The sequence below is a fragment of the Prosopis cineraria genome, unplaced genomic scaffold (assembly GCF_029017545.1).
Source record: "Prosopis cineraria cultivar Desert tree isolate PC_DT_omini unplaced genomic scaffold, ASM2901754v1 PC8, whole genome shotgun sequence".
Lineage (NCBI taxonomy): Eukaryota > Viridiplantae > Streptophyta > Magnoliopsida > Fabales > Fabaceae > Prosopis > Prosopis cineraria.
The window spans coordinates 16,995,028-17,008,694 of record NW_026555339.1 but is presented as its reverse complement, the minus strand read 5'-3'; the positions used below and the strand labels follow the sequence as shown (position 1 = coordinate 17,008,694).

General features: G+C 32.5%; 1 pseudogene; it reads left to right on the top strand.

Annotated features, from left to right (window-relative positions):
• Positions 1 to 8,045, top strand: part of LOC129317394 (disease resistance protein RUN1-like) — a 13,628-nt pseudogene extending 5,583 nt beyond the window's left edge.
• Positions 8,046 to 13,667: the final 5,622 nt, after the last annotated feature.

Genomic DNA, 13,667 nt, shown 5'->3' with positions numbered 1-13,667 from the left:
CATGTTTTTCATCATTAATTTTTTTTTGTCAAACATTTCTCACTGATTAAATTGAGGAAAAATTTTTCCGCCATGAAGCAAGTTTTTTTTTCTCTATTTTCTCATTATCTCTCAAAATTTCTTTCTATTTAGAATTTTGTGAGAAATTCTGTGATTAATTTTTACAAAAAGCTTTATGAGAAAAAGTGTGAGAGAACTTCTTTCCATCTGAGAGAAAATTACTATTTTCTTGTTTGTATTCTCATTAATGTAATGATATACTAGATTTCAAAAGGGGCACGGTGCGATATCAAGAAAGTTAAATTGATGTGAATATTCTTATTAATTATAGTCTTTGTAGGCCCATACATGTGAATTAATACTAGAAGCTACGTTCAGCTCTTCTATGAATGAAACTATCGCTTATTCCTACTAAAATAAATTCAGTATCATGGTAAACTTAAAGGTGCTACATTTGTGGTCATGTTTTCTTATATCTCACATTAACTATTTATAGTGCTTGTGCTTGACATTTTATAATTCAATTGACTTAGATGATCATGCTATTTTCAAGTCCAATGAAAGTTTATGCTACAATTTTCTTCTTTAATTTGCAGGCATGAAACAGAATTCATTGAAAAGCATGCTAAAGAAATGATGTCTAAGTTACTTGATGAATCACCATCTGACCTTGGTGTATTAGTTGGAATTGAATCAAAATTAGATGAGTTGGAGTTAGTCATAGCAAGTGATCATTTGGAAGGAGTTCGATCTATAGGAATATGGGGAGTAGGAGGCTTAGGCAAAACTACTCTTGCTAGAGCTTTTTATGTTCGAAAGTGCAAGGATTTTGAGGTTTGTTGCTTTCTTCATAATATCAGAGAGGTATATGAAAAGGGTGGTTTGATTTCATTGCAAAGAAAACTTCTTGTTTCTTTGAATAAAAGAAGTGTGGAAGTGGATGATTGTTATGAAGGAATGAAGTTGATAAAAAACATGTTAGAGGATAGAAAAGTTCTACTTGTCCTTGATGACGTAAGCGATATAAGCCAGCTTGAACATTTGCTCAAAAGCAAGGATGGTTTGGTGAGGGGAGTAGAATAATAATAACAACAAGAGATAAGCGTTTGTTATCATCATATGATGTATCGACTCAATACAATATAAAATTCTTGAGCGATGGCGAATCCTTTGATCTTTTTTGTCAACATGCTTTTCAAGGAAAAAATCAACCATCTGAGAATTACTTGGAGCTTTCTAAAAGCGTGATGGAATATGCTGGAGGCCTTCCTTTAGCTCTGAAAGTGTTAGGTTCTTTTCTTTGCGGAAGAACTATAGAGAAATGGAAGGATGCACTAGCTAAGTTAAAGAAGGTTCCTCATGATAACATTTTGAAGATACTTAAGGTTAGTGTCGATGGATTAGATCAAAAGGAGAAGACTATATTCTTAGATATTTCTTGCTTTTTCAATGGGATGGCCATAGACCGTGTCAAACAAATTTTAGAAACTTTGGATGAGGATCTTCACCCAGAAATTGGAATAGATGTTCTTATTGAAAAATCACTAGTAATTAGCTACGACGGCCGTCTATGGGTGCATGATATTCTTCAAGATATGGGTAAATATATTGTCTTTCAAGAATCACCTGATGATGCTAGAAAACGTTCTAGGATATTTTCTTTGCAGGATGCCAATGACGTACTAGAAAGAAATAAGGTAACATCCCTAAGTTCTTGTGACTTTATGTGCACTATTTATTTAATAAATTATTCCATGAATTTTATGCATTATTATCTTGACTTATTATTTCACAGGGGATGGGAACAATCCGGGGTATAGTTCTAACACTAGAAAATTCATCAAATGCATTTTGGGATCCTGAAGCCTTCTCAAAGATGAGTAATCTCAAGTTACTTGTCATTTTGAGTCGCTTACGTGTTTCTCATTGCCTATTGAATCTTCCACAAGGACTTAAGTCCCTTTCCAACGGGTTGAAAGTCATAAAATGGAAGGGGTATCCTTTAGATTCTTTGCCCAATCAAACTCAACAGGTAATTATGGTCCTTTCATTTAAATTGTTTGTCCATATAATACATTTATTATCATAACTAGATTTTGACTTTTTTTTAGTTTTTTTCTAGTCTCTACGAAGGCTCAAGTCCATTGATTTATCTTATTCCAAAAACCTCATCAAAACCCCAGATTTTGATGGAATTCCCAATCTTGAAAGATTGATTCTCAAATGGTGTCCTAACGTTGTTGAAATTCACCAATCTCTTGGGCAACACAAGAATCTTGTCATTGTTAATTTGAAAGGCTGCACAAAAGTTAAAACCCTTCCAAGAAAATTTGAGATGAATCGCTTAGAAACTTTTGTTCTATCTGGTTGCTTAAAAGTAAGAAAACTTCCTGAGTTTGGAAAAGACATGAATCGTCTATCTAAGCTTGATTTAGAGAATACTGCTATAGCCAAGCTACCTCCATCACTGGGCAATTTGACTGGTCTTGTTGAATTAAATTTGATGAACTGCAAAAATCTGGTTTGCCTTCCAAATGACATTCGTAAATTGAAAGTTTCTAAAGATTATCCATATTTCTGGTTGCTCGAAATTTTCAAGGCTGCCAGCGAATTTGAATGAAAATAAGGCGTTGGAAGTGCTTCATTTGTGTGGAATTCCCACGAAAGGGCTGTCAATATGTGAATGCAATGGTCAAGCACAATCTTTATCATCAGGGAGCTCCTTCTCCTTTCTCGGAAAGGCATTAGGGCTTCAAAGGCCTTCAAGATCAACAAATTTTATGTTGTCCCCTTCTTTATCATCCCTGAAGGAATTACATTTAAGTTTTTGTGATCTCCATGATGGATCACTTCCTAATGACATCAGCAAGTTATCATCATTGACAACAGTAGATTTAAGTGGAAACAATTTCATTGACTTACCATCTGGCCTCATTTCCAATCTTTCAAAACTTAAAGCTATTGGTCTCGTGGATTGCCCAAGGCTTCAATCTTTGCCACAACTTCCTTCGAATCTATCCATTATTGTGGCAAGTGGTTGTCCATCAATGGAACATTACGCATGTTCAGACGAACTCTGGGAGTTCATTGAATCATTTCAATCTCAGGAGGTTTGTTTGATTTGCCTTTGCTTCTTCTTTCATATTAATCATTATACTTCTTTAACGTGGCAAATTTTTTCTTATAGGTTCAAAACCTCAATGAAGTGTCATTTGATAACCTGGATGAACAATACAAAAGTGTACCTTTAAGTTTTGTGTCTGCTATTATGACGCGGGATTCACAAATCGTGAGTTTTTTTTTTAATTACTTGATTTTTTTGATTTCCTTAATTTTTTTAACAATGAATATATAGATATTTGACTTTTATGTACTTGTCATTTCTTACCCCATTAATTGCTATACTTCTTACACAAAAAATTTTCGTGGTCGCAGCCTGACTTCTTCATGCAACCTACTCGGGTGTTAGCAATTCCAGGTAGTGAAGTGCCACCATGGTTTTCTGATCAAAACTACATTTGTGAGGAAGAATTCATTCTTCCAAATGTGTCATTCACAATAAGCATACCTGATGGTTGTGGTTCAAGTGAATGGGGCATAGCCACATGCTTGGTGTTAGAAAACGATTTGGCATATGGAGTAGGGTGTGATCCAGTTTTGTAGACCTGCAGATTTCCTGATGACGAATTTCCAGATACGTATTGTCTCTACAATATTAGTTTACAATCAAATCGTAGTCATGAACTTTGTATTATATATATTCGTTGTTCCTCTTTGGTTGTAAACGGACTTCAAATGGTATTTTTTGCTGGGAATGTATTTGATAATGAGTCCCCAAAGTTTAAAATAAAGAAGTGTGGATGGCGTGTGGTGTGTAAAGAAGATATTGAAACTTGGCGAAGAACAAGGGACGAAGGCCCTAGCAGCATCAATAATTCCGTTGAGATCATTGATCTAGACATCAACAATATCATTGAAGATGAGTCTATCCCTAAGGCAGAGCCTAGTGCCCCTAACAAAATCCATAAGAGTAGAACAAATGCTTCAAGGTATGTAGATCAACCCCTATATTAGATGAAATTTTATATTTTATATAATTGCATGCTTGATGGCTGTTAAATATTTGTTTAATACCAAAATTTAATATTATCTTTCAATTCATATAAATATTATATTTCCTTAATTATTTTATTTTCATAGGCACTATTCGATTTATTATGTTATGGGTTCGTTTTCTTATACTCCTGCAAAACTGTTCTTATGTTTTAGCATATCATATAATTATGTGTTATAATCAGGTGTTTTTACACAATTATAGAAGAGAATCCCGATGCAAAGATATCCATGATTACGCTTTTAGTAATATACCCTAGTTCAAGTGATTAATGGTGGGGCATATAGCCCTTTGCTTAGTATTAGAAAAGGGTTAAAGGGCAAATTCGCACATAAAGTAGTTGTCTAAGGGTACCCAACATAAAGTGAGGAAAATAATATAAATACCCATAATGTTACATGAGTGGGTGCAAAAGTAATCAAACCATTAACTTTGCCCTAACGGCATTAATTTCCGATGTTAAATACTGACTGTGCATGCCACATATCAGTTTTTGCTAAATGAACTAAAAAAGGGATAAAAATACCTATGAAGTAGTCAACTAAGGGTATCCAGTAGCTTAAGGTGACAAAAGATAAAAATACCCGTAACATTACTAGAGTTGGTATAAAAAGTGAGTAATTAATCAAACCTTTAAATGTTGACTATTTAGCTTATACCTATGCAAAAGTTGATCATTTTTTCATTGGTGTAGACAAAAAATATTCCTAAATAAAATTCTATGGAGGTTAATTAGTCATTGTTTGAATGTTATATGGAAAAATATCATTTTGACTAAACATCAAATTAAATCACTTGCTTCTTTGCAGTAGTGGTGAAAATCATTTAACACCATGGCATGAATTTTGACATATTAGTCACTATTGCACCTATCAAAGTAACATTATAGGTACTTATACGATGATCGATCAACCTCTGTGGAAATTTACCTGGGAATATGTTTTGTTTACATTAGTGAAAAAATGATCAACTTTCACTTGAGTGTCAACTAAATGGTCAACATTTAAGATATTTGATGAATTGATCACTTTTGCACCAGCTCTAGTAATGTTATGGGTATTTTTGCCCTTTTTTCTTACTTTAGGCTATTAGATGCCCCTAGATAACCACTTCGTGAGTATTTTCCCCTTTTTTTTTGTCTATGTTATCAGAGATTGACACGTGGCATGCATAGATTGGAAACTAATGTTGTTAGGGCAAAGTTAACGATTTAGTCACTATTGCACCCATTCATATAATGTTATGGGTATTAATACCATTTTTCTCACTTTATAATATTAGCTGCCCATGGCCGACTACTTTATGTGTAGATTTGCCCTTTAACCCATTAGAAAATAGTTTGGTAGATGCATACCTTTGATGAAGCTAATTTAATTCGTTGGAATAACATATTTCCTTTAGATTCATATTTAGTTATTTATTGTGTCTATATTGGATCCTTTCACGTCCTTATTATACAAAAGGATTATAGAACTTTTAATTTGATCCCCCAAACTTAACTAAGTTATAAATTTGGTCACATTCAAATTTAATTTTTATCCAATCAGTCCCTTACATTTCTTAAATTATCATGTTAGTCCTTTTGAGTTTCAAAACAAAAATTACCTCTCAAATTAATCTAATGTGCAAAGTATATTGATCATTTGGCATTTGTATGCAGCTAAATGAGAACATTAGCCATCAAATCAATTGAATTTTTATCAATCAAATCTCTTATGTTACTTTTGTTCTTTTATTTTTTAAAATTTCCACATCTGTTTTTCCTAATTACCTATACAATTACAGTATTACACTTTATTTTATTAATTTTCATGATTGCCATCAATATTTTATGATCCATTTTAGTAAATTTTAACAGTATAAGGGTTAAATTGATAACTGAAATAAATTTAGGGGACCAAATTGATAAACAATAAACTTGAAGGACCAACTTGATAACTATTGAAAATGGAGGGACTAAACTTTCATTATCTTTATCTCTCATAAAAACTTACTAATAACTTCACATAAATGAAGGAATTTAGTTAAAATTAGATATTAATGCTTTTAAAATTTTAAAATCACCATTAACGATTTTTTTGTTTTTTGGGTGTATAGTGACAAGCCAGAGCCCAAATTAAGCTAGTAACAAGAAATAAAACAAATACAAGACCAACGTAGCAGTTAATCCCTATCAAAACCAAAACTACACTTATGTGCTAACCAGATTAGTCTAGCCGGCCTCTTCAACAATATAATCTCCCATACCATATATGAAGACCCTCGGCCAAATTCACACTCAAGTTCGCCAACATATCAACACATTGATTCCCCTCTCTTGCTATATGCCCATATAAAGATTTTTGCAATCTGCACACCATGCATCTTACTACTCTTGCAATCTTACTAGCCTCCTTCATTCTCCTGCAAAATTCCAAAATACAATGCTTCAAACTCTCCTGTCATCAACCTCAGCTACAAATTAAAGTTTCATTTTTTGTTTCTCTCTCCCCACAAACTCCATCAACTAACCCCAAAAATAACCTGTCAATCCAACTCCCAGTTCCCACCTCTTGCTTTACTCAAGTTAATTAGAGGAGTTTATGTAATTGTAAGTAATATCATAACAAAGGATATTTGAGAAAAAATTAATACTTTAGACAAAAGGTTTTATATTAAGGCCCACAAGGAAGGATTTATACATTAAGGATGGGAGGGAATCTTAATACGTATACGATCAAATTGCCATGCGTCATCAACTATATATCATGCATATTCATTGCTCTTGTTTTGTTGAGATTGAACCGACTTGAAATACCATTTTACACTATATATTGAGTCAGTACTGCTTAAAATAAGCAAGTGGGAGTGGCATGTTTTGTGCAGCGATGTTGAAAGATGGCAAAAATCCAGAGATGAAGCTGGTTTTGATTCAGATAACTTAAACAATCCCAATGAAGTTGAGAATAAAGAAGGCTGTAGCTGTTGGGAGTGGATCTCAAATTTTTGGCATTCCATTGTTAAGGTATATTAATTTGCCTTGCCTCAGTTCTAGCCTTCTAGGCACATGTTCGTCTTCTTTCGGCAAGAATTTCATTTTACATAACGTGTCAACGTGACAATTCCAACAAATTGTGATTTGTCTTTTTATTTTTTTCCTTTTAATTTTGTAAATTGCTTTCAAATAAAAATGCATCTTACTTTGTTGACATTTATGTCTTCTTGAGTCATAAGCTGAAGAGTGATGTTAATCAAGTTTTTGTTGTCTTTGAGAAATGCACAGAAACAGTACCTGATGATGAAGATCGTCTTAGTGACACTGCTGCTGCTTGTTACTGTTTCTCCCCTTTCCAGTCATTATATCGTGCATCAAAGGATAGCGATAGTGATATACTCCTAAAACATATAACTCAACTCTGGTTATTTTCAACATTTTTTACCAATAAATTTGAAGCTTACTTTAAGTATAAAATAACTTACAACCGGCCAATAGATTGATGACTGATTTCCTCCTAGTTTTTACTTGAGGCAAAGTTGATCTTTCTTTGACTTCCTTTATAGGTTGTGTATATGACTTAGGCTGAGTTGGAAGGTTCTAGGGACATTCAAGAAGCAAGGGTTACATGCAAGAGCTTATCCAGTTTTCTCTATTTTTCCGTCCTTACCTTGCAGTTTTCTTTAATCTTCCTCCTTGATACTGCGTTTATCATTCACCAATATTATTTTGCCGTGAGTAGCTAAATTTTTTCACATGGACTATTAGGAACCTTTCTATGAATTTGAAATCGTCTCTTATTCGTTTTTTTCTTGCGATTTTTTATAAGGTATATGCTGAGTTAATACTCTGCTTTGCGCCCCCTTGTTGTTTAGCCACCAATGAAATGAAACTGATTTGATACTTCATTTGAATGTGAAAAAAGGTTAGTATCAATAAAATCCTGTTGCGAAATTAGACTTTGAGTGGCATACTATTGGGTACTTATATAGGTCATGTTTAGTTGATGCAAACATTAATGGAAACGGAAATAGTATGAGTGAAAAGATAAAAATATTTGGTGGAAGATCTGTTATTATTACCTATCAAACATGAGTTTAATTAATGTTTGCATGGATTATTGGAAGGTTTAGCTAATGAAATAAAAAATAGAAAATAAGTTGCAAATGTCTGTACCTAAATTGCAAATATATGCAAGGTCTCTAGTGTAAATTATTGAAAGCATCCTAAGGGAATCAAATGCCCTTACTTCCTGCGATTGACAACTAAAACTTCAATATTTATATCCTTTTAAATGATATATATTTCTAACCCATCTTGCATCAAAATGTTTAGGACATAAGTGTCATCCAATTAGTCTTTTTGGACCTAACTCTATCACACCCCACTACTAAGAGCATGACTGGCATGAAATATTAGATAAACTCATTCCATAAGCCTTGACTACCAAAATATTAAGCTAAAATATCAATATTTAGTTTATGTATGTAACTATGAAATTTGTAAAACCTTAAATATCTTATAGAAATTTCGATAGAGTTTTCCCTATAATTTGGACCTTTCAAAATTTACACAATAGCAAAACCTGTTAGCCAATCCAGAAAAGGAGACTAGCCCCACACCAACAGATTATATATTAACAAAATAAAATTAGGACCTAACTATAGTATACGTGAAGTGCTAAACTAAAATTTTCCTAATACAAAATATATATACATTCAAGGTAACTACCTCATGCTTCCATAGTTCCAAAAGGTAATATAGCCCCTCAATGTTCAGTCGGAGGTGCAGGGTCAATTATAATATCTGAGACCAAAATTTTTTTTCCGGTGAGTAACGTCCCAATTTATAGTTGAAGGAAATAATGAAAAGTATATCAATGAATCAATAACTAGGTAAATGCATAACCCATGAACATATATATCGAAATAAAACTTATTAAAAGTTCAAATTTCATTTCCTTCTTTTTTTTTATAAATTTCTACACATACTTAAACTTCTTGGGATATATCATTCAATATAAAATTTATATAAAGTAAAAATAGCAATTTGCTTTCAGAAATCAAATTTAAAGAAAACCAATTTCAAAATTCTTTCTTTAACGGGACTTAATCAGAATGACTAACAAGCATGGACACACAGTCCACGAGAGTAAATAACTAACAAGCGTAGCTTAAAGCCACAAAATAATCAAGCACGGTTAGAAACCGTGAAACAAGCGCAGACACAAAGCCCACGAAACAAGTGTGAGCATGATGCTCATGAATATCCATCCCTTCGTTCCACATACATTGGCCTGAGCACAGGGCTAGCACCACCTACAAGCACTCTACTAGCTAGGTGTACCATGACGGGCCAAGGGCTAATGGAACTGCCATTAGCAACCAGTGTTATGAACTTAGTCTCCTGATCAAAATCAAGCGTGCATGGATCAAAAAAATTGACTTTGAAATCATTCTTTTCAAAATGTAAGATTCAACTGTCAACTTTCCTTTTGACATTTTTTTTCCATGCACAAAGCACCTTAAAAACAAAATTTAAATCAAATATAACATTTGAACAATAGAATTAATTTGAATAAATAACCAATTTATTACATATTAGATACAATAGCATAACTTCTTGATAAAATAGAATAATTTCAATAAAATCCCAATTGAATAAAAATAAAATAAATAGAGAGAACTATATAAATTATAGAGAGAATAATAGCAAAGACTTAAACAAAGTATTAAATAAAGATATTTTAAGGAAAAAATTAAGATAATTGGGACGCACTCACGCACCTGAGAGTTTCCCAAGCATTTTAAACTTACTTCTCTTAATTTCACTTTAATCCTAATGATGCCCTAAATTTTCTGACAAATAAATCATAATCCTAAAGTCACTTACCAAGTAATTTTCAAGCCAAATCTAAGAATGAACATTTTAATTTAAAACTAACTTTCAAACTATTCCATTCAAATATAATTTCTTAAAGCCTCCTCATCAACAAGCTCTCAACCCCAAAACATAAAATTTCTCCTTTCCTATCTATACGCTCAAATTTAACCATATCAATTATTTAATCTTACCATTTTTTTAAGCATGCAAATAAATATCTTGGGAGCATTCCTATTTGCTCATCACGTAACCAATTTCCACTAAACTACCATTTTCTCTATTTGTTATAAAAATTATTTAAATAAAATATCCATTGGGAGAAATATTTTATTAAATTTAAAATTTTGGGTCATTACACTGTTGTTCTCCCTAAAATTCATTAACATATACTACACCCATATAATGACATAAATTCCCATGATGTGCAACAAATTAATGCTGATAATAGGATATAAATAAGTGAACTATGCTTAAACTGAAAAATATTTTATTAGAACTTGAAAAAACATACTCAGCTAATAGAGAATATGCTAACTCACAGCACAATATTGCTTGATTTGCCACTGGTGTAAAGTTAGCACAAAAGATTCAAGACAAAGTTCTTGGACAAGAAAAGAAGCAGCGATTATAATACATAACAATTTCTTACTCAACCCATACTGGCGAGAAGATTCAGAGCACTTCAACAAAGGACTTCTTTTTATCTTTCTTTCATTCACTTACACCTTTGAAAATTGGTCTTCGTTTATATGAAGGCAAGAAAATCTGTCGACTTTATGTCCATACCCTGACACTATAACCCTCTCATCTCTTTTCATTTTCAGTTCCCATCTCTTTTTTCATTGTTCTTTAATTTGAAATTTTTTTATACTATTCAAATGAATTATTTTAAATATGTGAATTTTAAATGTGAGATTTTAAATTTAAAGTCTAAATCTAAATCTACCTATCTGAACACTACCTTCTATGAAGTATATAATTCTATTACATTTTCATTCTAACATTTTTATTAGGGCTAAGGTCCTTTAATGTGCCTTTTTCTAATGCTCATTGTAATGTCCCAACTTTTCAATTTCATTTTTTATTTTTCATTGGATCATTGGCTTCTACATAAAATAAGAGACATTTGGATATCTTGATGTTCCAAAATGGTGAAGATTTGTATTTTTTATGATTTTTTAAAGAAAAATATCACAAATACAACCTTTTATTTTTGAAAAATCATAAAAAAAACAAATCTTCACCATTTTGACTAGTTTTGTTATTTTAACTTGAATCCAAGGAATTGCAAAGAATTCTAGATCGTTATGGTTGCTCAAAGCTTCCAAGGTTGATCTCTTGGCCGCTCTCTTGTCAATAACAATGCCTAGTGGGTGTAGTTGGTTTCTTCAATTTTTGATGAATTTGATCATTGTTCTTATTAAGACTTGTAAAAAATGGGGGAGAGAGAAGAAGATGGATATTGATGGAGATAATAATGTTTGAATATTACAACACCATAATCCTTCACCTGAAGAATTTACAACCACAATTCATCCCTTAATTAAAGGTAATGAGAACTATTCCCTTTATATAGGTTTAGGCTAACAACTAATCAGAATTAACAATTAATATTCCAACACTTGGCCCTCAAGTTGACATCTCTACCTCTAGATGCTCAACTAGCCAACAGCAACAAATAACAAGGAGGAAACAGCAACATAGCTGAAATATTAACCACAACTTATTGATCAACTAAACCAATACAAACATCCTATACTTGTAGGGCAAAAACAATGCCTTTCAAACACAATATTTTGCTTTGCATACATATACCATGGCAGCACGTCATGAACATTTGATCTCTTCTTCAACTGGTTTTTTTTTCTTCCACTCCCAATTGGAACAGTGATGAGAAACTTGCATTTAACTCCCATGAAAAAGTGGTTTCTCGCTTCATAACATATGGACTTTGGATTTCAGGGACCCCCTGCAATATCGACTACATATCCTTGGTCCTTTTTTAGATCCTTGATCTGCACTACGAGTTTGCTCTAATTCTATAGAGGCTCTATCTCTCATTAAATGCAACTTTGCCCATAGCCACCCTCTCTTTACAATTATTGAAAACATAAAAAATCTTACCATGAGGAACTACGAGATTACTTTTGATCATGTTTATAGGGAAGCTAATTGTTGAACAGATTTTCTAGCCCACGAGGCTTCGAGCAAGCATTTTGATATTATCTTATTTGACAATCCACCCACGGATTGTAGAAACCTCATGACTTCTAACATGACCTGATCTTAGTCTTTTTGAAAAGTTTTCACTGTCATCTTGTATTCAAAAAAAAATGCACCAATTAGTCAATTGTTGTTGTGCCATGGTGCATTAATGAGGTGCCGTTTTTGGTGGTTCCAATGTTGAATTGATCCAGTGACAAAGTCCCATGTAGCAGACATATCATCAAATTGATCAAGTTGATCACTTTTCTTGATCATTGTTTTGACCTTGAACTGCTTGCGGCTGTTAGTGGAGGTTGAAGCCAGGACTTGATTGAGATTTCCTTATCATCGGATTTGACCCTTTGTGTTTCATGATTTCCAGCCGTGGAATTAATTCTCATATTCTTCAAAAAAAAAAAGTCGCCTGCCTTTCATGAGTGATTGGTGCAACCAAGAACAAATGAAATTATGTCCATGTATAATGATATCATGAGAAGTTTGCCAATCAAAATATTTGTGCAGAGATAGAGCTCTCCGGGAAGCATTATTTTTTTAACTTGGGACAAAGTCAGAGTTTACCTGTCAAGCTGTAAAATGGGGCTATGAATTATTACTTCGTCTTATACAATTACTTTTTTCGCTATATGCAATGTTGTGAAGTTGCTGCTCTCGGATGATAGAAGTTACGTTGGCATTGGGGAATGATTGACAGATCTTGGCTATTTAAATATTTCTTTCATGCATAAGTTTGATATGATCTTTTAACTCATATAAATATTATATTTCCTTAACGTTTTTTTTCCATTGGTATTTTTTTTATAGTATATATTGGATTTCTTTTTCATGTCTTGTAAATTTTTTCTTATTTTTTGAGTGTTTTTTTGGTGGTTCTTGTATGACATAATTTAATTTCAATAGTCTATCGCAATGTCAAACTGGATCTTACAATCCCATATTTAAAGGGAGATGCAGTTGAAATTTGTATTTTTATTATCTACATTTCACTAATATTTAATATGCGTGTATATATATGTATAAGTTTTGCAATGTATGACTTCGCATTTCATATGGTTATGTGTTACATGTAATTTTTTTTTTTAACACAGTTGTAAGTGAATGGTGGGGCATCAGCATCTGCGTACCTTGATGAAGTTTGTTGGTCTTACAAATTTCTTAAATTAAAGATTCTCACCTTGATCCTATTTTTTTCAGAAAAACAACTAATAAATTTATGTTTCATTGTCTTCTGTAAAAAACTGTCTCCTATCAAGAAATATGAAAATTTTAAATGCCATTTTACAGTATATATTAAGTCAGTACTGTTTAAAATAAGCGTTGTTGATGTGCAGAGATGTTAAAAGATGACCAAAAACCAGAGAAGATGGTCAAACATGGCGTTAAGGTATATTAATTTGCTTAGTCTCAATTCTAGGTACAAGAATTCTTGTTTCATGACGTATGACAGTGACTATTCCTACAAATGGTGATTTG